This window comes from Schistocerca piceifrons, chromosome 1 (genome assembly GCF_021461385.2).
Source record: "Schistocerca piceifrons isolate TAMUIC-IGC-003096 chromosome 1, iqSchPice1.1, whole genome shotgun sequence".
In the NCBI taxonomy this organism is placed as follows: Eukaryota; Metazoa; Arthropoda; class Insecta; order Orthoptera; family Acrididae; genus Schistocerca; species Schistocerca piceifrons.
This window is the reverse complement of record NC_060138.1, coordinates 1,220,745,601-1,220,770,749: the sequence shown is the minus strand read 5'-3', so window position 1 is coordinate 1,220,770,749 and position 25,149 is coordinate 1,220,745,601. Positions and strand designations below refer to the sequence as shown.

General features: G+C 44.5%; 1 protein-coding gene across 1 annotated transcript in view; it reads right to left on the bottom strand.

The window, feature by feature from the left end:
- Nucleotides 1–25,149, bottom strand: part of LOC124779529 (formin-like protein 14) — a 189,695-nt gene that overhangs the window by 10,071 nt on the left and 154,475 nt on the right. The gene's annotated exons all lie outside the window — the stretch shown is intronic.

The following is a 25,149-nucleotide window of genomic DNA, read 5'->3' as shown; positions in this document are numbered from 1 at the left end:
AAGTACAATTGGTGTGTGCCGACAACTACAAAATTAATAGAGGTGTATGAAGCTGATGAGGCGCTTTACAACGTGAGACACGCTGAATACAAAAATAGATTACGAAGATTGGAGACCTGACGTAACCTAACCTAACCTAACCCTCTCCTGTAGCAAGGAATCGGAGTGTTACAGTGAGTCCGTCTTCTGCAGATGTAGCAGTTTTTAAGTGAATATTGTTCTTTGGGATATGAGGATATACTTCATTGAGCACATACAGAAATGTATGCTCATCCGTTCTTAAGTAATTGATATACGACTTGACGTCCGCCACTATAAGCTCACGTAACAAGTTTTATTGAATGCTTTTATCGTGTCGTCGTAAAACCCACGGCCTCACCCAAGTACGTTCCCTTTTTTTTCCCCCGCTTCTCTTCCGCACGTGCACACAGTGCAATTGTGGTACATGCAACTGCTGCGGTAACAAGTTGTTGTTGTCAGTCATCTTGAACTTTGACGAAACATATGATGACCCCTTTTAGCGCTGTGTCAAAGATCTTTGTCAAATATATTTGACGGAATATTTGATCACGTCTTTGATCAAATCTTTGACAAAGAAATTTGATAGTGTAATACCGGCGTTAGGGGCAGGCGCTGCAGGGGAAGTGTTGAGCGCTGGAGGGGACGTGCCGATCTAAACTGAAGCCTATGCTCACATTTTTTGTAAATATTAAGTGGAGCCCCTCCACGCCCACGCTTGCATGGTGACTATTCAAAAAGACCTGTCACCGCTGCTGTGATTAGCATCTAAAACGAATTCCGGAGAAAATGCAGTAGTTTATTTCGCTTAGCTTGTTAACAATTTTTAACTTTCAGAGAAGTGTCATGAGTGACGAATTTTGAGTGCAACCTACACATTTCTCTTGTTGCCATGTTACAAATTTGCTTCTTTTGCCAAAACACAGCGGAGGTTACAAAACGTCATCTCACTAACAACGGCAAACACAACGGTGAGAGAATTCTGAAACTTGGAAGAGCGGTTGAACGGAATGGACAGTGTCTTGAACGGAGGATATAAGATGAACATCAACAAAAGCAAAACGAGGATAATGGAATGTAGTCGAATTAAGTCGGGTGATGCTGAGGGAATTAGATTAGGAAATGAGACACTTAAAGTAGTAAAGGAGTTTTGCTATTTAGGGAGTAAAATAAGTGATGATGGTCAAAGTAGAGAGGATATAAAATGTAGACTGGCAATGGCAAGGAAAGCGTTTCTGAAGAAGAGAAATTTGTTAACATCGAGTATAGATTTAAGTGTCAGGAATTCGTTTCTGAAAGTATTTGTATGGAGTGTAGCCATGTATGGAAGTGAAACATGGACGATAAATAGTTTGGACAAGAAGAGAATAGAAGCTTTCGAAATGTGGTGCTACAGAAGAATGCTGAAGATAAGGTGGGTAGATCACGTAACTAATGAGGAGGTATTGAATAGGATTGGGGAGAAGAGAAGTTTGTGGCACAACTTGACTAGAAGAATGGATCGGTTGGTAGGACATGTTCTGAGGCATCAAGGGATCACAAATTTAGCATTGGAGGGCAGCGTGGAGGGTAAAAATCGTAGAGGGAGACCAAGAGATGAATACACTAAGCAGATTCAGAAGGATGTAGGTTGCAGTAAGTACTGGGAGATGAAGAAGCTTGCACAGGATAGAGTAGCATGGAGAGCTGCATCAAATGAGTCTCAAGACTGAAGACAACAATAAACAACAGTTCATTAAGTTCATTAAGTGAGGAACTGAGGAAAAGTAAGGTCAGTAGCTTATGAGAAATCACATCCTCAGAATAAATCAAACGTCTAAATGTCCTCACTTATGTTGTTCCAAATTCCACAGCATCTCTTGTTTCACCCGCTATCGATGTCCCTTAAAAGTTTAATTCCTTCATTAAAAAAAATCTGTAGTTAGTGGAATAACACGGTAGATAATTAATAATTAAGTTTTCCCTAATAAACATATAGCAATATATTCCCCTCCTTGCATACTGTCATTTGCCAAAATCTCTTTTCGATACCTCAAATTGATATTCTGAAATACGGGGAATGTTGGGGATGTTTGTCGCTGGGGCTGCGCGATCGCAAATGAGTGTGCTACATCAGATCAGTTTTCTCGTTATTGATGACAGGTAGAGACCTCCGTCCAAGTCTAAAGAAAAATTCGATATGTTAGCTAAATTTCATATGCAGCAACATACTATGCAATATGCACCAAAAGCAAAATCATAGCGACTCCTATTTTTCATTCCAAACATTTTCGCATTTCTCGCCATGTCCTACTACCATGTAAATATCACAGTAACTACGATAATTAACGAAGTGATGGCCACATCTTCATGAACCTGACATATAAAGCTCTAAGTAACGCGAAAATGAATTTTTTCTTACCGAATAGTTTCCGTAAAATCGTTTGAGAAAGATTGCGGGGCATGCGGCGCGGTTCTGTCATCGCCGACTGCCCGAAAGGTGGCAAACACTGTTGGCCTCCCCTTCTGAACGAACGAATGAACTCGCCCATTGCTTTGGACGAAAGCTGGTCTCTGCGCATCGATCACCATATCACGTGCAAAGTCTACTATTTGATTTACGTAGAAGATACGAGGAACTAGTCATATTTGTAGACATTAAACGACTACTCTCACTCGTATTTTAAGTTTTGTCAAACGTCTACGTGAATTCGGTGGTACATGGCCTGCAGTGCCCACCCCAGCGAGCATGTGGCAGGCCGAAAATACTTTCTAGCCGAAGAAAGTAGGCGTAGTCTTTTGGAGAAACTGCTATCATTTCAGTTCAATAGTGCGCTAGTGGGCGGCAGAGTGCAGATCTTTCCAGCCTTATTACGTCCTTCCAGCATTTGCCTACTTCATTCACGGACAGAACGGACAATAGTAGCCAAACGCAGATTATAACCGTGAAACTGAACATCACAAGGAAGGGTGTCGAGACGTGGGAGAGAAAAGCTGGTAGAGAGATGGAACGAAATGAAATAAAATGAGGAAATGGCATCGTTGGCCGAGAGGCCCCATCCCGCGAACTTCGGCCGCCAAGTGCAAGTCTTATTTCATTTGACGCCACATTGATGAGGACGAGATGATGATGAGGACAGAATAACACCCAGTCCCCGAGCGGAGAAAATCTCCAACCCAGCCTGGAATCGAAACTGGGCCCACTTGCATGGGAAGCGAGCACGTTACCACCCAGCCAAGCAGGCAGACAGAGAGATGGACATGAACGCCGAAGCTGCAACAGCTTATGCAAGAGGATGGGTTGTGTGAGATACTCGTCTTCAGTGATGAAGGAACATTTTTTTGTGAATGGAACAGTGAACAGGCACAGTGTGCGATCCCGGGTGATAGAGAATCACACACATATTCGAGAATCATCGAAAGTTAACGTGTTTTGTGCAGTCTCTCGGTTTAAAGTTTACGGTCTCTTTTTCTTCCGCTAAAAAACCATTACAGGACACGTATCTGGACATGCTAGGAAAGTGGCTCATGCTACACCTGGATACTGACAGCGTGAACTTCCACCTACCAACAGGACGATGCTCCACCCCGCTTCCATTATAATGTTCGTGAATTCTTAAACAGGAAATCGAGAAACCAATGGATCAGTGATGGTGAGGTTGATGATCAGGAGTCAGGGACTCGATACTCTCCTGACCTAACCTAATTTTATTTTGTTTGTGTGGTTTTGTGAAAAATTCAGTGTTTATGTCTCGTTTACCAACAAGCATACCAGAACTACGACCTCGCTTTCACAGTGTTTTTCACCAGACTGATGGCAATATGCTTTTATCTGCAGAATCAGTGGGAGACATATATGGAGCACTTTCAATATAAAAAAAACTCTCTGAGTTTTCGTATGTATGTGCAAAGTTCTGTGACAGTATGTCAAATAATATAGCTTGAGCAATTCTGTGAAATCGCATCAATCATTTATAATATACTTCCCATACCACTATTTAGTGCCCCTGCCGCGTTTTTCTGTCTGTATGTGACGATTAATTTGAGGAACTACAGTTGTGATTTTGACAAGGATTTTACAAACAGGTAGATGATCCACAAGGAAGAATTGTGTATACGCTTTATGAATATTTCGTGCAAATTGGCTGAAATGTGATGATGATTGTTCATTAAATCGCGTTTCACAAGAACTTTCCTTGCATGTGCTGTTTCAATCGCGTAAGTTACACCACAATTTTGATTTGATATTCAGTTACATAACGTTGTTCTCTGAATTTTAACCATAACTCTGCGCAGCTGTACGTGCTATGCAAGGGCGAGTCTCTTGTTTCATGCAGATACATATGTGCAGATGTAAGGATTTGAAATTTGTGTCCTCTTCTTGTATCATAGTATCAACTTGTTAATTTCGAAACTGTTCAATATTCCTTAAGAAGACTTATCAAATCTTTGCGATATTTTTCCATAGTTCAGTTTCGTGGAGAGTATACTAAATGTACCTCAATATAATATGGTTTGGATCTTCATTGTCATCTGGATGCTCAGTGCATCTACCGCTGCGGTCCTATAGAGGTGCGCAGGGTAACATCTGTGATCTAACATTATTCGAAAAATTGGCGCAAAAGAACTCTCGCAAAATTCAAAGGCGGCTCTTCAAATTTGGTTTGGAATGCCCTTACTGGTGATGAGTTTTGGTTTTATTTTTATACAGAAAAGTCATTCGCCTCAATCGGTCATGTGAACATCAGTTCGTGCTAAAGAAGTCGGACGAATTGGTAGTATTGGCAAGAAAAGGTAGCTATTTTTTTAACGGCCATTTTGCTGCCTTAGCATTAGAAGACAGACGTACCATTACTGCCGATTGGTACATAATTGTCTGTTTGTTGCAAAATTTTGAAGAATTTTGTGAGAAACACCCAAAATCTCAAATGCCTTTACATCACGGCAATGCATCGTCCAGTATAACGAAACAAAATACTGAGTAACTAGATGCTCTAAAGGTCAGCACCATGGAGTGTCCACCAGAAACCCTGACCCAGCAACTTATGATTTACTTTTTTGCTCTAAGATTGGTTCCATCGAATGCATAAAAACGTATTGATTTTTAAAGAGGGAATATTTTGAAACGATCATTTAAATTTTTTAAAATAATCGCTGTTTGAGTTTCCAAAACTTTTCAGTGTTTAACTGTAATACTTGACTTACTGTGTTAAACCTTTAATACAAGAATATACCCATTAATGAGTTGGTTATGAGAGCTTTTAAGATCTTCAAATTTGGTCATTAATTATATGAAATACTGAGAATTAAATTTTTGTTGCTCCTGGAAGCCGTTAGATTGGCAACCTGGAATCAGGGCTGTGCCACTGTTTTAGCCATTTAATAATAAAGGTGGCTTACAACTTTGGTACATCCTTATTAGAAGGCAAGCTATAGTTCTGCAGCATACCCATTTCTCCAGCAGTGTTTTGCCAAGGCACCCTGTATTGGAGCTCGTCTGCCATTAGTGTTCGCAGTTACATCAGCATCATTGAAAAATTTGAGCCAGGCCTGCAGGCGTCTCGCGGAATGAGTTGTTTCAGCCAGTCGGACACAGGAGCCATTCTGTTGGCCATTCCCCACACCAGCTAACAACACTCATCTGGCAGACCGCTGCTTCCGGCCAGGGCTATTCAAGACACGTGTTGGAAACGACCTACCGTCATAACAGACTCACTCACTGTCATGCCAGCTTACTACATCCGAACCGTAACCAGTGTAGATGTCGCTGTTGTCTCTAGGGAGATAGCAACGCCAGAAGACGGTAAACATTTGCAGAAGGATCTACAGAGGATTGATGAGTAGTGTAGGCACTGGCAGTTGACCTGAACATAAATAAATGTAACATGGTGGCGCATGCTAGGATGCGAAATCCACTTGTGAACAACAACACCCTTGGTGTCAAATTGCTGGAAACGATTGCTATCGTGAAATATCGAGGAGTATCTAAGAGGGACATTCAATAAGTAAAGCAACACTTTTTTTGTGGAAGCAAGTTGGTTTTATTTAGGATTCCAGTACACCATATTATTCCCCCTTCTTTACGCCTCAAAACCCTGTTTTTCAACGTAATCTCCGTACAATGCCACCGCCTTATACTATCTTACTGGGACGGCTTGTATACCCGCACGGTACACTACTACTAGTCGACGTACTAGCTAACGGCTTGCTGCATCAGTAATCTCCCCATCGTCCAAGCACTGTTTCCCGCGGAGGGCATCCTTCATTTGGTCAAACAGATGGAAGTCGGCAGGTGCGAGATCCGGGGCGTACGGTGGATGAGGAAGAACTGTCAGACTTGTGTGAGGCCTTGCGTTGTCACGAAGAAGGAGACGCTCGTTCACATTTTTGTGGCGACGAACCTTCTTCAGTCGTTTCTTCAATTCGCTGAGAGTAGTGCAATACACTTTAAATTTATCGTTTCACCATGAGGGAGCACATCAAGCAGAATAACCCCGTGAGAGTCCTAGAAGTCCGTTGCCATGATTTTATCGGCTGAGGATGCAGCTTAGAACTTTTTCTTCTCAGGAAAGTTAGTGTTTCCTGTAGGGACACATGAATCCGTGTTTCATCGCCTGTGACGATTATCTACAAAAAATTGTCACGATCAGCCTCGTAAAGCGCAAGGAATTCCGCACTGATGGTTCTTAGTTGCTCTTTATGGTCTTCTGTTAGGTGGCGACGAACCCAGCGCGCACACACCTTTAAGTGCGGAGTATTCCACGATGTCCCACAACAAATTCCGCATTTTTTCAACCGAAATTTGCCGAGAAAAAAATGTGTCGCATTACTTATTGAATGCTCGTCGTAAGTAGAATGACCACGTAAAACAAATAGTAGGAAGATAAGATGCCAGATGGAAATGTATAGGAAGAATCTTAAGAACATGTAATTTATCAGCTAAAGAAGTGGTTTACAAGACGCCTGTTCGACCGACTCTTCAGTATGATGTTAGGAAGAAGTTGGCTTACAGCTGGTAAGATTGTTGTTTATTATAACGGCCGGTCTTAAAGCCGCATCTTCAGGTGCGACAACGTTAAAAGATCATTGACATTGATCCTAGTCAAAATTTACTATACAGAGAATATCGTCAATACTATGTCGAGCGAAACGCAAAGAAGACGTGCTTCATTCCTTAAAATTTGCCTGCGCCAGTCTGACAACAGGGCAGCTCGGTGCAGGACAAGGCAAAAGCTGCCGGCACGAACGATAAAGCGTATTGTTCATCACGTTTAGTCCAGGCGAGGGCGACAAAGAGATCATCAACAAACTGTGGCAGACGCTAGACGAGAAGCATCAGGGAGAGGCTTACTATTGGCATTTCGAGAGGATACGTTCCGGGAAGAATCAGACAACATTACTTCCGCCCACATACATCACGAGAAATGACTCCAATGAGAAAACAGAAGAAATTAAAGCTAACACACAGACCTATCGAGAATCATTCTTCCTACGCGCCATACGCGAGTGGGAAAAGAAATGGGGGATCAGTTAGCAGTACCAGAGGTGCCCTCTGCCACACACCGTCAGTTGGCTTGCCAGTGCTGACGAGACTTCAACGAGAAAATAGAAGAAGTTAAAGCTAATGCAAAGGGTTATCGAGAATCATTCTTCCGCATAATACGCGATTGGAACAAGAAATGGGGGATCTGTTAGCGCAGGGGCGGGCAGGAATCCTGCACGTGTGTGTCGCACTTGCACGCGTGCAGTTAACAGGTGTTCCGCGTGCACACAGGGGCAAGCTGGCCACCCGCTTATCTCCCCTCCCCACCATACCTTGTGTCCGCTCCTTCCTCTGTAATGCGTTTTGTTTCCTAGCTTGCTTTATCGAATGAAGGAATAAGATTAGTAGGAGTGCTTGAAAGATATCGTGTTTTGAAAGAGTACCTATTGCGTACGACACGTTTTATTTAATTATCACAGGTGGAATGGGACAAAATTTCTACATACAGACAAACACAGTTACTTAAATTTTCATCACTGACGTTTGCTGTTAACCGACACTTACTAATTCAGCAAATGGTTTTCCAGCTCTCGCTATATTAAGCGCAATCTTATAACTTGCACGTACCGCTGGGCTATTATTGTTGTCGTCCTGAAAAATTGAAAACAGTGCTCCATAAAATGTTAAATCAGTTAGATGAGAGACATGACGAAAGGAAGTCGCAGATCTCTTGTGACCACAGCAACTACGACAGATTCATCTAGTATCGTCAGATCGCTCTTCTTTAGCTCAGTCAATTTCCCCATCCGCTCAGAATCCGACAATAAATTGTACTCGTCCTTCTGAAATTTGTTATAATGGCCTTCAATACTAAACTTCCGCTGACCAGCGAGAATACTGCCACGTATTAAACATTTCCAATTTTCACGCTTTTGCACAGAGAAAACATGATTCTCCCATTACTTTTTAAAAGATAGCAAATCTCCACTTCTCCGTTTCCTTGTTTCACTCTGCATTTTCCGGTTCTTGAAATACAACGTTCACTACATAGTGATCGCTACGCATCAACGTCCGCAGCTTAGCCTGGCACTACACTGCCGCAACCTGCCGGCTGTCGCCACAGCCCCATTCGACGACTGCACGCGAGCAGCACACGTGCAGCGCTGTGCGCTCATGAGCCGCGTGCAACGTTTGCCCGCCCCTGTGTTAGCGGTACCAGAGGTGCCCTCTGCCACATACGGTCCGTTGGCTTGCGGAGTACTGAGGTAGATGCACATGTGGAAGAATTAGGGAAAGACAGACTCATCATATCCAGGCTTAACAATGCCCCCTGCCTCCGCGTACTGGAAGCCGATTCTTGTGTCCACAGTAGTGGAGAGCACGAGACCCCGGTCGCGGGCAATGAGTGGTGTGTTGCAGGTCCTCTTCGGAAGCTGGAGGAGAGTGACTGGAGGATGGTGTCGGCGTAACTCCCACTGGGCGCCTGCCCACGGCGGGCTTGTCCCTGGCTAATGGCGGCCGTGTCCGCGGTTACAGCCCATTACGACGACCGAACAGCCTAGGTGGCGCCGGCCCGGTGTCGCGGGCGACCGCAGCGCACTGTCACGCCAACAACTACGTAACTCCTCGCAACAGCCCTTATTTTCACATTTTTGAAATGTGTCATTGTGGCCCCCGACAGTTAAAATTACACTGAAGTGGCAAAAGTCGTGGGATACCTCCCAATACCGTGCCGGAACTGCTCCTGCACGGTGTACTGCAGCAACTGGACGTGGCACGGACTCGACAAGTCGTTGGAAATCCTCTGCAGAAATATACAGGGTGTTACAAAAAGGTACGGCCAAACTTTCAGGAAACATTCCTCAGACAGAAATAAAGAAAAGATGTTATGTGTACATGTGTCCGGAAACGCTTACTTTCCATGTTAGAGCTCATTTTAGTTTCGTCAGTATGTACTGTACTTCCTCGATTCACCGCCAGTTGGCCCAATTGAAGGAAGGTAATGTTGACTTCGGTGCTTGTGTTGACATGCGACTCATTGCTCTACAGTGCTAGCATCAAGCACATCAGTACGTAGCATCAACAGGTTAGTGTTCATCACGAACGTGGTTTTGCAGTCAGTGCAATGTTTACAAATCCGGAGTTGGCAGATGCCCATTTGATGTATGGATTAGCACGGGGCAATAGCCGTGGCGCGGTACGTTTGTACCGAGACAGATTTCCAGAACGAAGGTGTCCCGACAGGAAGACGTTCGAAGCAATTGATCGGCGTCTTAGGGAGCACGGAACATTCCAGCCTATGACTCGCGACTGGGGAAGACCTAGAACGACGAGGACACTTGCAATGGACGAGGCAATTCTTCGTGCAGTTGACGATAACCCTAACGTCAGCGTCAGAGAAGTTGCTGCTGTACACGGTAACGTTGACCACGTCACTGTATGGAGAGTGCTATGGGAGAACCAGTTGTTTCCGTACCATGTACAGCGTGCGCAGGCACTATCAGCAGCTGATTGGCCTCCACGGGTACACTTCTGCGAATGGTTCATCCAACGATGTGTCAATCCTCATTTCAGTGCAAATGTTCTCTTTACGGATGAGGCTTCATTCCAACGTGATCAAATTGTAAATTTTCACAATCAACAAGTGTGGGCTGACGAAAATCCGCACGCAATTGTGCAATCACGTCATCAACACAGATTTTTTCTGTGAATGTTTGGGCAGGCATTGTTGGTGATGTCTTGATTGGGCCCCATGTTCTTCCACCTACGTTCAATGGAGCACGTTATCATGATTTCATACGGGATACTCTACCTGTGCTGCTAGAACATGTGTTTTTACAAGTACGACACAACATGTGGTTCTTGCACGATGGAGCTCCTGCACATTTCAGTCGAAGTGTTCGTACGCTTCTCAACAACAGATTCGGTGACCGATGGATTAGTAGAGGCGGACCAAGTCCATGGCCTCCACGCTCTCCTGACCTCAACCCTCTTGACTTTCATTTGAAAGCTCTTGTCTACGCAACCCCGGTACCAAATGTAGAGACTCTTCGTGCTCTTATTGTGGACGGCTGTGATACAATACGCCATTCTCCAGGACTGCATCAGCGCATCAGGGATTCCATGCGACGGAGGGTGGATGCATGCATCCTCGCTAACGGAGGACATTTTGAACATTTCCTGTAACAAAGTGTTTGAAGTCACGCTGGTGCGTTCTGTTGCTGTGTGTTTCCATTCCACGATTAATGTAATTTGAAGAGAAGTAATAAAATGAACTCTAACATAGAAAGTAAGCGTTTCCGGACACATGTCCACATAACATATTTTCTTTCTTTATGTGCGAGGAATGTTTCCTGAAAGTTTGGCCGTACCTTTTTGTAACACCCTGTATAGAGCCATGCAGCCTCTATAGCCGTCCACGACTGCGAAAGTGTTGCCAGTGTAGGATTTTGTGCACGACGTGACCTACCGACCCATAAATGTTCGATGGGATTCATGTTGGGCAGTCTGGGTGGCCAAATCATTCGTTCGAATTGTCCAGAATGTTCCTCAAACCAATCGTATAATCCATAAAAATTCTATCGCTCTTTGGGGCATGCAGTCCAGGAATGGCTGCAAATGTCTCCAAGTAGCCGATCATAACCATTTCCAGCCAGTGATCGGCTCATATGGACCAGAGAGCCAAGTCCATTCCATGTAAACACAGCCCACACCATTATGGAGCCACCATCAGTTTGCACAGTGCCTTGTCGACAACCTGTGTCCGTGGCTTTGTGCAGTCTGTGCCGCACTCGAACCCAGCTCTTACAGACTGAAATCGTGACTCATCTGACCAGGCCATGGTTTTCCAGTCGTCTAGGTTCCAAACGGTATCGTGACGAGCCCTGGGGCCCTATTCTGTATCGTTCATACCGATCGGTGTATTATGTTTGTCTCGGTAGTGACGTCATTTTCGGTTCTGTACCGAAATATCCTATTCAGTAAGCTTCTAGAATGAGATTTTCACTCTGCAGCGGAGTGTGCGCTGATATGAAACTTCCTGGCAGATTAAAACTGTGTGCCCGACGGAGACTCGAACTCGGGACCTTTGCCTTTCGCGGGCAAGTGCTCTACCATCTGAGCTACCGAAGCACGACTCACGCCCGGTAGTTACAGCTTTACTTCTGCCAGTATCTCGTCTCCTACCTTCCAAACTTTACAGAAGCTCTCCTGCGAACCTTGCAGAAGTAGCACTCCTGAAAGAAAGGATATAGCGGAGACATGGAGTCGGGCACACAGTTTTAATCTGCCAGGAAGTTTCATATCAGCGCACACTCCGCTGCAGAGTGAAAATCTCATTCTGGAAACATCCCCCTGGCTGTGGCTAAGCCATGTCTCCGCTATATCCTTTCTTTTAGGAGTGCTAGTTCTGCAAGGTTCGCAGGAGAGCTTCTGTAAAGTTTGGAAGGTAGGAGACGAGATACTGGCAGAAGTACAGCTGTGAGTACTGGGCGTGAGTCGTGCTTCGGTAGCTCAGATGGTAGAGCACTTGCCCGCGAAAGGCAAAGGTCCCGAGTTCGAGTCTCGGTCGGGCACACAGTTTTAATCTGCCAGGAAGTTTCATATCAGTAAGCTTCTGTTACGAAACGGTCCTCCCACCCATTTTACAATTGTACCGAGAGGTTTTGGATTTCGGTGTGGCCCTGTCGATCGGTGAGCTGTAGTTGATGTACACCTATAATTTGTTATTTTAAACATATTTAGCGATTTTAGCTTTGGATTTAGTGATTGTGTTACTAAACAATCACCAGAGGACGCATCCGGTTGGAAAGTGAGTTCATAATAGATTATTTTACTTTATTAGAAATATGGTTAGGTTAGGTTGTTGCTGTGAACGATTACATCCAAAAAGAAAACCTTTTCGGTCAATATTCTCTCAAAATATGTGTTATTTTAATGCAAATAAGAGTTTAAAGATCAGCCGGCACGGTAGCTCAGCGTGTTCGGTCAGAGAACTGGTTGGCCTCTGTATAAAAAACTGAGTGCAAGGGTCTACAAAACGAACTTGAACGAATGTCATGTGACGTCCGCAACGACCAAACACAACGATCAATAACGAACAAAAAAAAAAAAGGGTTAGTGCGCGGGAGTACTACACGGGTTCGCGCACGGATGGGTGCTAAAAAAAATTTTTTTTCCTCTTCATATACGCAACACGTTCTGAGGCATTGTTATTCGTGTAAGTTAAGAGTTTTCTGTAATATTCGTTATTACTTACATGTAAGAGCGCGCTTCCAAACCAATGTTGCAAGAATTCCTTTTTAATAAGGGGCATGAACTTATTGCCTGGATCTTTCACGTTATACACTAACCCTGTTTTCATTTCTTCATCAAAATTGCTCTGACTTTGCCCACCTGAAGAGTTAATGCTACGGAAATACTTTGCTTAATTGTTCTTATCCTCTCTCCAAGTGTGCTTCGAGGTACAGAAATTGCTTCAGCTGCCTCTCTCGCTGCCATTTTGTTAGACATAACCCTGCAGTGCACATTTAATTTTCCTCTTACCTTTTCTCATTTTCCGCCGTGTCAGTACGGAAGAAAGTAAGAAGAAGAAAATACAACTTAAAAATTGAAACTACTTCTGGCCGACAATGGAGTAGCCGTCACAGCACGACAAACACGCTGTACGATCTGTTCATATTGTTCGTTCTTTTATAAAAAGTATCATGAAAGATTTGTTGGATGTCATTCCTTACATAACATAGATAACCGAAATACAGCAACGAAATTAATGATTTAGCTTAAAAAGGGATACCACGTGCCTCATATTACCTTCCATGCGCTAGGAGCTACAGCAACGACTATCAGGCACTCAAAGTAGACAAAGAACTGAACCGAGGAAGATGATATCTGACTGTAGTCACATGGATACACAAGATTGCTGCTGCTTACTTTACATTTCTGTTGTCTGCAGGCGGAAAGGGAAATCATAGTAGTGGCCAGTACTGTAACCCGTTCGATACTGAACGACTCTCCCATGTACATAAAACTCACTAGTGCAATTTGACCCTGTAGCAATTTTCAAGTTGAGTATAAAAAATTTTTATGTTTCAGCTTATTCAAATGTAAAACAACAAAATCTGACATGCATATACGTCAACAGGACATTCTCACGCAGTATAATGTTTTTGCATCTTTTACATACACTCCTGGAAATTGAAATAACAACACCGTGAATTCATTGTCCCAGGAAGGGGAAACTTTATTGACACATTCCTGGGGTCAGATACATCACATGATCACACTGACAGAACCACAGGCACATAGACACAGGCAACAGAGCATGCACAATGTCGGCACTAGTACAGTGTATATCCACCTTTCGCAGCAATGCAGGCTGCTATTCTCCCATGGAGACGATCGTAGAGATGCTGGATGTAGTCCTGTGGAACGGCTTGCCATGCCATTTCCACCTGGCGCCTCAGTTGGACCAGCGTTCGTGCTGGACGTGCAGACCGCGTGAGACGACGCTTCATCCAGTCCCAAACATGCTCAATGGGGGACAGATCCGGAGATCTTGCTGGCCAGGGTAGTTGACTTACACCTTCTAGAGCACGTTGGGTGGCACGGGATACATGCGGACGTGCATTGTCCTGTTGGAACAGCAAGTTCCTTTGCCGGTCTAGGAATGGTAGAACGATGGGTTCGATGACGGTTTGGATGTACCGTGCACTATTCAGTGTCCCCTCGACGATCACCAGTGGTGTACAGCCAGTGTAGGAGATCGCTCCCCACACCATGATGCCGGGTGTTGGCGCTGTGTGCCTCGGTCGTATGCAGTCCTGATTGTGGCGCTCACCTGCACGGCGCCAAACACGCATACGACCATCATTGGCACCAAGGCAGAAGCGACTCTCATCGCTGAAGACGACACGTCTCCATTCGTCCCTCCATTCACGTCTGTCGCGACACCACTGGTGGCGGGCTGCACGATGTTGGGGCGTGAGCGGAAGACGGCCTAACGGTGTGCGGGACCGTAGCCCAGCTTCATGGAGACGGTTGCGAATGGTCCTCGCCGATACCCCAGACGCAACAGTGTCCCTAATTTGCTGGGAAGTGGCGGTGCGGTCCCCTACGGCACTGCGTAGGATCCTACGGTCGTGGCGTGCATCCGTGCGTCGCTGCGGTCCGGTCCCAGGTCGACGGGCACGTGCACCTTCCGCCGACCACTGGCGACAACATCGATGTACTGTGGAGACCTCACGCCCCACGTGTTGAGCAATTCGGCGGTACGTCCACCCGGCCTCCCGCATGCCCACTATACGCCCTCGCACAAAGTCCGTCAACTGCACATACGGTTCACGTCCACGCTGTCGCGGCATGCTACCAGTGTTAAAGACTGCGATGGAGCTCCGTATGCCACGGCAAACTGGCTGACACTGACGGCGGCGGTGCACAAATGCTGCGCAGCTAGCGCCATTCGACGGCCAACACCGCGGTTCCTGGTGGGTCCGCTGTGCCGTGCGTGTGATCATTGCTTGTACAGCCCTCTCGCAGTGTCCGGAGCAAGTATGGTGGGTCTGACACACTGGTGTCAATGTGTTCTTTTTTCCATTTCCAGGAGTGTATATGACATTAAACCACAGCACATTTTCAATATTAACTGATCACTTGTTTGAAAAGTCAAAGGCGACGATGATCTCTTTCTAAAAGTTATGCCATACATAGAGCGCAGTCTTCCACGGCCGGTATTTGTGTTATCAGCGAATTTTGTTTTATCGGCGTAAAGTCTACTGAAATCCCACTCACACGGGTATATACCGTCATAAAAGCTGCTATCACTATTCCGAGAAGAAAAGAAGAGTTATCAGAACATTGGTGGACCGGACTAAAAGATCCTGTGAATCACAGTGCTTTGACGACAACCTCAATCACTTAGGAACTGCCTTCAGAGGAAATGGCTACTCTGACAAAGATATAAATACGGCACTACAACCTCAAAGGATCGGAGCTTCTAATGAACCACTTGTAAAAACTGGCAAAGATCACATCAGTGGAGTAACTAGAAAAAACGGTAATGGAACACTGTTTAAACCAATAAGAAAGGTGTGCGAAAATCTGAGCCCGCCGCTTGCTTCAGCAGAGTGAATAAAATCTCTTGCTCTTGCCGTCAAGAGCACATGTTGTTGTTGTGGTCTTCAGTCCGAAGACTATTTGATGCAGCTCTCCATGCTACTATATCCTGTGTAAGCCTCTTCATCTAATAACTACTACAGCCTACATGCTTCTGAATCTGCCAACTGTATTCATCTCTTGGTCTCCCTCTAAGATATTAACCCCTCCCCCCTAACCACACACACACACACTTTTCCCTGCAGTACTAAATTGGTGATCCCTTGATGTCCCAGAATGTGTCCTATCAACTGATCCCTTCTTCTAGCCATGTTGCGCCACAAGCTTCTTTTCTCCCCCATTCTGTTAAGTGCCTCCACATTACCTATGATATCTACCAATCCAATACTCGGCATTCTTCAGTAGGATCAAATTTCAAAAGTTTCTATTCGCTTCTTGTCTGAACTGTTTATCGGCCATGGTTCACTTCCATACAAACACTTTCTGAAAAGACTTCCTGACACTTAAATCTAAATTCGTTGTTAACAAGTTTCCCGCCTTCAGAAACGCTTTTCTTGCCACTGCCAGTCTATATTTTATATCCTCTCAACTTCGGTCATCATCAGTTATTTTGTTGCCCAAATAGCAAAATTCATCTGCTACTTTCCTAACCTAATTCCCTAGGTGTTACTTGATTTAACCGTTTGGTTTCTGTATAAGCTGTACATATTACTTCGCTCCCTATATTTTAGTCCTGTTACCCTCAGAATTTCGAAGAGAGTTTTCCAGTCAAAATTGTCAAAGGCTTTCTTTATAGGCTTATAGAAAGCCTAGTAATGCTATAAACATAAGTTTTCCGTTTCCTTGACCCATCTTCTAAGAGAAATCTAAGAGAAGTTAATTTTGCCTCGCGAGTTCCTACATTTCTTCTGAATCCAAACTGATCTTCTGTGAGATCGGCTCCTCCCAGTTTCTCCATTCGTCTCTGTGCACAGGAACTACAAAAAGAACCATTATCATCCGTCTTGAGGAGCTTAAGAGTGATTGTCGTCAGGGTAAAAGGGAAAAATCAGCAGTAGCACTGAGACCAAAGAACCACCAAGTACGTTTCTGTGATACTGTGATTTTAACAAGATCTGATCATCACTATGCTAGGATGTACAAAGATGTCACAGTAGTTCAAAAGCACAGAAACAAACAGAAAAGGATAAGGATCGAAATTAGAAAGTTGTGGATCATAGTGCTAAATAAAACAAACACCACCAATTCTTCCCCTTTACAAGCTCCATAAAAACGTCGGCGCGATCCACGATCTGAAGCAGCGTTCCTATAAAACCAAAGTTGCTGTATACTTCCTGGCTGACTGGTTTCGGATTTCGCCCATTTACACAAGCCATCTATTACTGAGAACAAAATTCGTTATGAGTGGATGTGTTTATATAAACATTTCCGTTTCCTGAGAGTGTTTGAGGCTGTAACTGCTTCCCAAGTAGGTAAGGCCTCTGAAGATGTCTTCAAAAAAGTAGTTCAAATGGCTCTGAGCACTATGGGACTTAACTTCTAAGGTCATCAGTCCCCTAGAACTTAGAACTAATTAAACCTAACTAACCCAAGGACGTCACACACATCCACTCCCGAGGCAGGATTCGAACCTACGAACGTAGCGGTCGCTCTGTTCCAGACTGTAGCGCCTAGAACCGCTCGGTCACCCCGGGCGGCAGATGTCTCCAGCATTGGAAGACAAAACGACAGGCAAAGAGTTATGCCTTGACTCACGGCCTAATATTCACAAAACAAAAATCACTCACTATGCCACACATTTTATTTTTCAGATTCAGTTCTATTACTCTGTCTTAGGAGCCATCGAGTCTAAGTACTCCAAACGCAAAACGCGCAGACGGACCCATAGGGTCGAGTATAGTCGCGGGCAATACTCCACGATACGTTTATGGCGGAGACCGCCGCAGTCACGATTTACAAGAGCTTCAACCGTACGCTGCGGACTACACATCACGAAGTCGCTCTCCTTGGCGTTCTCTCAACCTTTCCTTGGAACGCAACCAAATCCGCCAATCTGACGTGTGCGTTCCCGCAGTGCAGCTGTAGTGCTGTCGCAACTCGACGTGCGTATCCTTCCTTCTTCTTGCTTGCAATTCAGATTCTACATCTATTATTGCATAGAACGTTTGCACTCCACAGGCCGATTTTCAGTGCGCGGCTTAAGACAGTTTAGTAGGGATATTCTTTTATGTTTTCGTTGGCTTTTATTCCGTTTAATTATAGGCTCTGCTGTTCTCAAGTCTTGACAGATTTATTTTATTTAACTTTGCGGCCGGATGCTATCCCTGCAGCCGCAGGCAGGGAAGTCGTGTGCACCACCTGTGTGTGAACTGTGTAGACTTTCTTCTGTGTGTGATCGTATTTTAGCTGTTTGTGTATCGTAATTTCTGAGGCGCAACGTGGGAACCAACCCAGAAATTTGCTAAACGAGCAAGGAAAACAGCCTAAAAACCACTCTCAGGCTGGTCGGTGTATCGTTAATCCGTTGCACGGATTCGGTGCGAATCCAGCTCAACTTCCTGTCTCGTAGGCTAGCGTGCTGCTTGTTAACGCTATACGAGTAGATCAGGGCAATTGAAATGGTGTATTTAATAACAGTCATCATAATAATAAACACTCCTCGAACACTGCTTGGGTATTATGTACGAGTAAATCAATGAAAGATATTTTGTTTTACAGTACCTGATGTTTTGCGAATATTGAACTCCATTTACATCAACAAAACTCAGTTCCTCCGTTTACATCAACTGCATACAGATTCTAACAAGGGAACCTCCCCATCGCACCCCCCTCAGATTTAGTTATAAGTCGGCACAGTGGATAGGCCTTGAAAAACTGAAGACAGATCAATCGAGAAAACAGGAAGAAGTTGCGTGGAACTATAAAAAAATAAGCAAAATATACAAACTGAGTAGTCCACGCGAAGATATGCAACATCAAGGAAAATGTGAGCTCAGGAGCGCCGTGGTCCCGCGGTTAGCGTGAGCAGCTGCGGAGCGAGAGGTCCTTGGTTCGAATCTCCCCTCGAGCGAAAATTTTTCTTTATTTTCGCAAAGTTATGATCTGTCCATTCGTTCATTGACGTCTCTGTTCACTGTAACAAGTTAAGTGTCTGTGTTTTGCGACCGCACCGCAAAACCTTGCAATTAGTAGACGAAAGGACGTGCCTCTCCAATGGAAACCGAAAACATTTGACAGCAAGGTCATAGGTCAACTGATTCCTCCACAGGAAAACGCGTCTGATATATTCTATACGACACTGGTGACGGCATGTGCGTCACATGACAGGAATATGTTGTCGACCCACCTAACTTGTACACTTGGCGAATGAGTAAAAAGATTCTTCTACGTTGCCCGATTTAGGTTTTCTTGTGGATGTGATAATTATTCCCAAAAAAGTGATGAAAACATAAGAGTTTGTCACATAAACTGCAACACATGAATCCAAAAGTCTCACAGTCGCACACTTTTCCCTGTGTTCTGTCAAACATATGTTTTTAACGTTTTCAAATTTTTCCGTGTGTAGACCGTCAAATCCTGCATATGTCCAAGCAAATCTGAACATGTTCTGGAATTTTGGAGAGCGAAGTTGATTATGTGTGAGTGCCTGAACTTTGATAATTGTCTGAAAATAAAAAAATTAAACTTTTTGCTCGAAGGAAGACTTGAACCAAGGACCTCTACCCCTGCAGCTGCTCACGCAAACCACGGGACCACGGCGCTCCTGAGTTCTGGCTATCCTTGATGTTGCCTATCTTGCGCATGAACTACTCAGTTTGTACATTTTGCTTACTTTTTTAATAGTTCCACACAACTTCTTCCTGTTTTCTCGATTGATCTGTGTTCAGTTTCTCAAGGTCTATCCACTGTGGCAACTTATAACTAAATCTGAGGTGGGTGCGATGGGGAGGTTCCCTTGTAAGTTTTACATCTGCTTTTTATTTATCTATTTATTTTTAGCTCTAACTAACTAGGACCGTGCCTAGTATGGCGGTGCGGGTCTCCCGCATCGTCCCCTACGCTCCTCGGAGGATGGGACGTCATCATCACCATCATCATCAAGTAAAGGAAACGTGATAGCTGTTAATAAAGTGATAATAGCATGTCAGATGAAACTCATTATACAGGATGACTCAACTGCCCCTACCGTGGTCTTTTATGCAACCTGCAATGTACAGCCAGCCTTCATAAACCACACGAGGGATTTCTCTAGCTCGATACGCGTAAACTGCCCCGAGGTGACAAAAGGCATGATGCAGCGATAGGCACATATACCGATGGCGGTAGTATCGCATACACAAGGTATAATAGAGCATTGCATTGGCCGAGTTGTCTTTTGTGCTCATGTGATTCATGTGAAAGAGTTCCCACGTGATTATGGCCATACGACGGGAATTAACACACACTGAACGCTGAATGGTAGTTGGAGCTAGAAGCATAAGACGTTCTACTTCGGAAATAGTTGGGGAAGTCAGTATTCCAAGATCCGCCGTGTCAAGAGTGTGCTGACAACATCACATTTCAGGCACTACCTCTCACCAAGGACAACGCAGTGGTGGATGGCCTTCACATAACGACCGAGGGCAGCGGCGTTTGCGTAGAGTTGCCAGCGCTAACAGACCAGCAACACTACGTGAAATTTAGCGTTAACGGACTGTAGCAGCAGATAGCCGACTCGAGCTGGTGCTGTCTCTGTAATGGTGTGAACCGTATCTGCATGGAATGGAATGGAAAATGGTTATGTTCGGCTACTTAGTGACTATTTGCAACCATTCATGGACTTCATGTTGTCACAACAACGATGGAATTTTAATGGATGACAGTGCACCATGCCACCGGGTCACAACGGTTCGCGATTGGTTTGAAGAACATTCTGGACAATTCGACTGAATGATTTGGCCATTCACCAACGTGAATCCCAGCGAACATGTGTGGCTCATAATCGGGAGGTCAGCTCGAGCACAAAATTCTACAGCGGCTACAGAGGCACACTTCTGCAGAAGACTTCCAAGGACTTGTTGAGTCCTTACCACGTCGAGATGTTGCACTACGCCGCGCAAAAGGAGGTCCGACACGATATTAGGAACTAATCCGGGACTTTTTTCACATCAGTGTATTAGTCCTGAAGAGAAAAATGTGCAAGACCATTATGTAGGAAATTTAAATTAGTTAAATTTTGTACTGGGATATGTTTTCGATGGAGCCTACTGTTTTTGTGTTATTGAAGAGAAACGCACAAAAATGACCTTCAAAGCTCCTTCACCCCACACATATCCCTTACCAGTCAGGATATCTAGTATGTTGTTCGTGGCACTCCCTCCCATCGCTGTAAAGAAATTTCTGACTACGAGAACTATTCCCGATATTCGACCTTTCTTATGGTCTCAACTGATTGGGCAATTACGCCACCAATAATTGGCTACTTCGTTAACATTATTAATTTGTATGTGTCCGTGAGTGTAATGAATGGAAAACGACTTTTGTAAACAATACGCTAAAAGTAATGACGTTGACAATTCTATCCAAACTTAATACTTACAAGTACAGTATCATGAATACAACGATCTAATTGTTTATTTTATGGTGTTAAAATTCACAAAAATTGTTAGCTAAAATTTACGCAAAACGTCAATCTTATAATTTGTAAGTGCTTGACTAAGCCGGAGCTAAATAAAGCTAGTCAGTGAAGGCCAAAAAAAGGTCAAATGTGGGAAATAATTGGTACCGTCGCAAATATTAGTACAATAGTAGGAGGGAGTGTCATTAAAAACATACTAGAAGTCCTGGCTGGTGGGATTGACTGTGGGGGTAGGGGTGCGTTTGACAGTCACTTTTGGACGTTTTTCCTGAATAATTCGAATACTATGGTCTCTAGCGAAACCGCAACCCAATGCGAAATTTAACTACATTAAATTTCGTAAAGAAAAGTGGTGTTCATTTTTTATAGTTTGCGCGCTGCTAGCGAGAGTATATGCATCATTTGACAGCAGTAGGGGTGACTGAATCGCCCTGTAAATCTAATTGAGCCGCTGGTAGAATGAAAATGGCTTGTGGTGCTTTTGGAAGCAAAACAGTTATGCTTAATACCCGCCTGAAAAGAAACGTTCTGACATATGGCAATGAGACGTGGATTTTAAATGAGTAAGGGAAAAAATGTTCAAAAACTACCGGTCGCTCAGCGAGCAATACAGAGATGCGTGATGGAACTACTACGAAAGAAAGGAAACAAGCAAGTGATCGGAGAGAAGGCTGGAATGGCAGAGGTAATTATTCCCTCAATAAAAATTAAGTTGGAATTACGGTGGTGTAACAAGAAGCCAGATAAATGGCTGGTACTCGAAGCAATGACGTATTTTGTTAGACTACAGAGATAAGAAAGGACCAGAAGAAGAACAGCGATCTGTCAACGACAGTACCGCGGTGTATACACCGGTCCCCGCCAGATCACAGAAGTTAAGCATCGTCGGGTATCTCCGGCACTTGGACAGTCGCTGTGAGCTGTTGACCTGCTGGGGTGCACTCAGCCTCGTGATGCCAATTGAGGAGCTACTTGACCGAGTAGCAGCGGCTCCAGGTCACGAAAACTGACTACGGCCGAGAGAGCGGCCCCACCCGACGACGCCAGTCGGCTGAGGTCGCCCGCAACCGTTGGGTCTTCCGACGTCTGTTGTGGTGGACTTTAGTTTTAGAACAACAATCTAACAGAAGTGGGTACACGATACCGGAAGTGGTGCACGAGGGACGTGGATGCGTGGGGCTGGAAACCGTAAAGGTGCATACACACAATACCTTTCTTCTGTTCCAATTTGTGTATGCGCCTACATTTCCAAAAATGCAAGTAAGCAGGCTTTTTCTGTGCGTGCATAATTTGTTCGGGTTGGAAGGCGTGCATCATGCTGCATTGCTTCCCGAGTTAGCCTGAAAATGTACTGTTGTCCCAAGCATATTGCAACAAACGCCGGCCGCGGTGGTCTAGCGGTTCTGGCGCTGCAGTCCGGAACCGCGGGACTGCTACGGTCGCAGGTTCGAACCCTGCCTCGGGCATGGGTGTGTGTGATGTACTTAGGTTTAAGTAGTTCTAAGTTCTAGGGGACTTATGACCCACGATGTTGAGTCCCATAGTGCTCAGAGCCAGCCAGCCAACAAACGGTGTATTTCTATCGCTGCTCGTTTAGTTTTTATTGCCGTTTCAAATATACCGGTCATTTTTGAAACACCCTGTATAATCTTTTTATTGAAGTTGTGTAAACAAATTTTAAATAACATACTGAAAATCAATTGACCTTCACATTTCGACGTTGAAAATCTCTCAACTACTTCTCAGTTTAGGAAATAATCACTGAAATGCTTTGTTTTGAAATGCGAAATAAATAGCTCAAAATTATTTTTAAGTCGCCGGCTCCCAGCTAACGAAGTGTTCAAATGTTCAAATGTGTGTGAAATCTTATGGGACTTAGCTGCTAAGGTCATCAGTCCCTAAGCTTACACACTACTTAACCTAAATTATCCAGAGGACAAACACACATACTCATGCCCAAGGGAGGACTCGAACCTCCGCCGGGACCAGCCGCACAGTCCATGACTGCAGCGCCTCAGACCGCACAGCTAATACCGCGCGGCAACGAAGTGTTATTGCCAGCCTTATGGCTGCATTTTCCCAATTAAAAAATCTAAAATCTTGCCGTGACATCTTCGTACCTCTGTTATTTAGATACTGATTTACCCACAGCCGCCCTCATGCCTTTTCTGTCCGCCTTTCATCACAATAAACGCAGAACAGGGTGCCGAAGAAACAACTGGATGCAATGGAGACTGCTTGAACAACGAGACAACGTGTAGACACGATAGCGCGTTTGCGTATAGTACTTGCAATCCACTATTTTTTTCAAAAACGTTGTTGTTCCCATGCTTCTGTGATGGCGCAAGAGAAAAGAGGCATGTGTGGACGTACCTTAGTGCATACGAAACTCTCGAGGAAGCCTTTATCCTGAGTGAGTGTCAAACGGCTAATGATGACGATTAACTAGAAATATGAATTTGCGAGATCAGCTTCATTGTGACTGAACATTTTGCCTTCTGTGTCAGTGAAAAACTAGTACATCTCCATTTGCACTCTGTTGGGAAACTCGTTCTCTTGGATAAGATGGGCGTCAGATACAATGACCATCGTCTTACCGTAAGTGATAATCAACGTAGTGAACTCAGTTATGTGCTAGATTCAGTACCTCGTTTATAAACAACAACGGTGAGGTGCACTGAAAGCTTACAGGTAAAACCACAATATACCACGATTTCATCGTGGTGCGGAGCATGCCATTAACAATGCACCCACGCAAGCATATAATTCATACACGTCGGATATGTTTCTTCACGAGTTAATGATTTTGAGAGTCGAAGGGCATGGGAGGGAAGCAGTGCTAGAGAACGCAGTGAGCAAAGATTGTTGTCTATCCTCGATGTCACTACATCTTTACACTGAGCAAGCTATAAAGATAGCCAAAGAAAAAATTATAGAAGGAATTAAAGTTCAGGGACCAGAAATAGAAACTTTTAGGCTTTACGATGACACTGAATTTCTGTCAGAGATAGCAGATGACTTGGAACTGCAAATTGGATGGAATAGGCAGTATCTTGAAAGGAGAATATGAGATGAGAAAAAAATCTAACCTGAGGGAATCAGATTGGAAAATGAAATACTAAAAGCAGTAGATGAATTTGGCTATGCGGACATTAAACCAACTAATGATAGCCGAGGTAGACAGGTTATAAAATGCAGACCGGCAATGGCAAGAAACGCTTTTCTGAAGAACAGAAATTCGTTGCTATCGAAATAAATTTAAGTGACAGGGAGTCGTCTCTGAAGGCATTCGTCTGAAGTGTAGCCTTGTACGGAACTAAAGGGTGGACGTTAAGAAGTTCAGACAAGAAAACAATAGAGGCTTTTGCAATGCGGTCCTACAGATGGTTCAAATGGCTCCTCCCCTAGAACTTAGAACTACTTAAAACTAACTAACCTAAGGACATCACACACATCCATGCCCTCACGCGGTTCCAGACTGAAGCGCGGTTCTAGGCGCTTCAGTCTGGAACCGCTTGACCGCTGCGGTCGCAGATTCGAATCCTGCCTCGGGCATGGATGTGTGTGTGATGTCCTTAGGTTAGTTAGGTTTAAGAAGTTCTAAGTTCTAGGGGACTGAAGACCTCAGAAGTTAAGTCCCGTAGTGCTGAGAGCCATTTGAACCTTCCTTTTTTAAGACGCAGAACGCAGACAATGAATATCCCATTGCTGATAAAGATACTAGGGCGTACTGAAAAGTAACGCCTCGGAATATTTACGTGAAAACTCTCAAAGCTATTTAAGTAAATCAAACGTTACTAATGTTCTAAGCCGACGGTCTCGCCGCAGTGGGAACACCGGTTCTCATCAGATCACCTAACTTAAGCACTGTCGGGCGGGGCTAGGACTAGGATGGGTGACCTTCCAGTCTGCCGACCGTTGTTAGCACTCGGGGTGCACT